Here is a 4,114-nt window from a genome sequence, read left to right as displayed (position 1 = left end):
AACAGATGTCAAAGGGATACAAATTGGAATTCTCTACTGAGGAATATCAAATGGCAGAGAAGCACCTAAAGAAATGTTCAACATTCTTAGTCATCAGGGAAATGGAAATTAAAACAACCTTGAGAATCCACCTCACACCAGTCAGAATGGCTCAGATCAAAAATTCAGGTGACAACAGATTGTGGCGAGGATGTGGAGAAAGAGGAACCTTCCTCTACTGTTGGTGGTTTTGCAGACTGGTACAACCACTCTGGAAATCAGTCTGGAGGTTCCTCAGAAAATTACACATAGTACTACCTGAGTACAGAGCTGTATCACTCCTGGGCATTAGTTGTTCCAACATATAATTAGTTCACAGGCTCCACTATGTACTACAGCTTTATAATAGCCAAAAGCTGGAAAGAACCCAGATGTCCCTCAACAGAGGAATGAATATAGAAAATGTGGCACATTTACAGAATGGAGTACTACTCAGCTATGAAAACAATGACTACATGAAATTCTTATGCAAATGGATGGAATTAGAAAATATCATCCTGAGTGAGATAATCCAATCATAAAAGAAAACACATGGTATGCACTCCCTGATACGTGGATATTAGCCTAAAAGCTTAGAATGCTGAAGAGACAATTCACAGATCTTATGAAGCTCAAGAAGGAAGACTAAAATGTGGGTGCTTCATTCCATCTTATTAAGTGAGGAAATATAGGGAAAAAGGGTTGAGCAGGGAGTGAAGCAAAGGTCATCCAGAGACTGCCCCACCTGGGGATCCATACCATATGCAGCAACTAAACCCAGTCACTATTGTTAATACCAAGAAGCCTTTGCTTTTGTGAAAACTCATTTCCCCAATGTAGGGGAATGCCACAGTGTTGATGATGTGGGAGGAGAATATCCTCATAGAAGCAGGGGGAGTTTGAAGGGGATATTCAAGAAGGGTGAAATGGGATAACATTTGAAATTTTAAAACATAAAATATCCAATAAAAATAAAATACAATAAGAAAAGCAGTAAAATCTAGAATCAAGAAAAAAGAGAACTTGGTAGTAGATTGGTCTCCTTTGATATAAATGCATTCTTCTTGTTGACTGCCATCTGCCAAATGAAGCCATAGGTTATTTTCTAAACTATTGGCCACATATGGTATTAGTTTCATTACAATAATAACCAACTTTAGCACGCAGTCCATCAGATATTTCCTGTATCATTTTCATACAGTTAGAGTGTCCATGATCAGAGCTTTGTAGAAAGTACTTCATTACTCTAAGAACACATGTGATTGTGTTTAGGATGATCAATTAGATTAGCCCATCCAATATTCATGTGGCAAAAAGATTTGTATACCATCTTTTACCCAGACAACTTGTCCTAATGGATAAAGGTGGTATTTAGCTTGGGATAACAATATTATACTGTTTCCTATCACAAATGTGCTGTTGACAAAAGGAATTTAGATTCTGCATTGGCAAGCTGAGAATTAATATGCAATCCCATCAATAAATATAACAACATTACTTTGGGGGTCAGTAGTATAGTGTCCTTGCTGTTTCTTTAAAGTCTCAGCTTGATGAGTTAAAGTCTTGATGTCTGCTTGATGTAGCCAAGTTGTCTGCTTACTCTTTCTCTTAGGAACATCTCTTGATGGTTTTGTCATCTTCTTTAGATATTTTATCTGTCTACCAGTTTCTTGCATGCTATTCTGGCTGGACGTATAGAAAGGGGAGGCATCTGGGACTTGGATCATTCTGGAAAAACACAAGTCTAACCTCACCCTAATGTTCAAAGAGTACATGGCTATTTCCATTGACTGTTCTTTATGTCTCTCCATTTAACATATACTTTAGGCTGTGCCACCTTTAGGACAAAACACTTTGATGCAACAGAAAGGCATTATCTTTTAAAGTGATTTTTTAAAAATTTAAGCCAGCATAGCTAAATGTAGCATATTATGTTGGAATAAAGATGGGTGTAGCTCGCTATCTCCCTTTTCAATTTTAATAGCTTTACCCTGTGGATTGTAAGAGATTTTAGTAAAATGATTAATATTAAAATTCCTTAAATTGTTTGCTAGCTTAAACAAGACCATTATTAGCATTTAGTTGTAATGAGAGCCCCAGGAAGGACAGGCACAAAGAGAGTTATTTTACAAAGTTAAGTTCCTGGAGGTACCAGAACATGTCATATTTAGGGTTATGCTCACTGGCTGATTAATCAGAGAGAGGTACTATATATGCGATTATGTAGTGAAATTTAGAGCAGACCCCGATAGCAGAGAAAGTCCCATAAAAAGACAGCGATTTCAGATGTTAAGCTGATATCCACTAATTATTAATTATGTACCAGAAGCTTGGTAGACAGTTTAAATAATGCATTTAATAGAGGATAGGCTCTCACGAGCCTTTTAAAATCATCTCCCTTGCCAGAGTTTGATCATTTATCAGACCAAAAGCAAGTACAAAGCTGAAAAAAAAAACAAGCAAAAATGTATTTAATTGAGAGTGATCATTAACTTTTGAAAAGTTATTCCTAGGGCTTTATTAATTTAAATTTAGTATCTTTAAACTTTAGAACTATTTTAGTTGTGAGCTAAAAAAAGACATTTTTACTAGGTAACAGAATATTTATAAATATCTGAGAAATAATGGAAAATTCTGAGGGCAAAAACAGTTTCTTCAAATAAGTATGAGAGTTTACAACTAGCTGGTACTATAATAGAAACAAAAATGTGGACAATATCAATGGCTAACAGTTTCATGGAGGAAAATACTTGTTGAAAGGCTTTACTATTTACTATATTCGGCAGACAAGACAGTCTGATGTAACAGATTTTTAGGATTTATCAAATAATCATTTTAAGTGAAAACTTCCAAATAATTTAACTTTTATTGATTCTATTCTTGTTTTAACCCCTTTTGGTCTTCAAGGGAATTTGAGAAACATGCAACTATGTTTGAGTGTTCAGCCACCATATTATCTACAAGAAATAATATAAAAATTGCTTTATTCCAATTTACCCTTATTTTGCTTTTAAAATGGCTTAAGCTTGTTTGCATTGTTACTATTATATTTTTATTTTGTATAAAAATATAAAATAAAATTTTAGTAATAAAAGATAATTTTTTCATTAATACTTCTGTTACACTAATAAAGTTACAGTTAGAGCAGGGAGTGTAATCCAAATAGTCTCTATATCAATCATTAAACATTTTAAATACTATTTTTAGCATATTTCTGAGGATTTTGAAGAGCATCTAATTAGTACATCTGATTTTAAGTAAGCATTATTTGGTTTTCATTATTTGCTTTAGGCTTTACCTTGAAAACATAAACAGAAAGCTAAATGAAGCATGTGCTTGTAAATAAATGACATTTATTTCATTTTTATTAATTTTTATTTATGAGTACACTATAGCTATCTTCAGACTCACCAGAAGAGGGCATCAGATCTCATTAGAGATGGTTGTGAGCCACCATGTGGTTGCTGGGAATTGAACTCAGGACCTCTGGAAGAGCAGTCAGTGCTCTTAACCGCTGAGCCATCTCTCTAGCCCCAATAAATGACATTTATATTTAGCATGATCAAAAGCACAGTTTTGAACACATTAAAAGTTTAATCATTTATAAGGTAACTGACTACTAACTTGTAGGGCTTAATTATCTTTAATGGTTTACCAGTTGGTAGTTTTTATAAGATTGGAATTTTAAAATTATACTCATGCTAAGTTTGAACCTCAAGAATTTGGATTGAAGGTTTAGTTGAGGACTTTTAGCAGAAAATAAAACTTTTAACTATAAATACAGTTGCAAAGACAAAGAGGATAGATACATATCTTTAAGTCAGATACCTCAGAAATGTATAGATCTCATTTATTAAACATACCTTATTAAGCATGTTTTTTGATGAAAATATTAGAAGTCTGGTGTTACAAAAGACATAAATGCTTAGACATATATCTCTAAATCATTTTGTTAACTGACTTATAATGATATACTCAATCTTTCTAACCTTAGGGATTTATCATCATACAAAAATCTAACCTAATCCACAATATTTTGGAGACCTACTGTTGCCTCCTTAGTCTAAAATGGAGATACAATAAGTAATAACTTTTA

This window comes from Rattus norvegicus, chromosome 1, assembly GCF_021556685.1.
Source record: "Rattus norvegicus strain SHRSP/BbbUtx chromosome 1, alternate assembly SHRSP_T2T, whole genome shotgun sequence".
Lineage (NCBI taxonomy): Eukaryota > Metazoa > Chordata > Mammalia > Rodentia > Muridae > Rattus > Rattus norvegicus.
The sequence above is the reverse complement of the archived record's forward strand: the minus strand, read 5'-3'. Positions refer to the sequence as shown.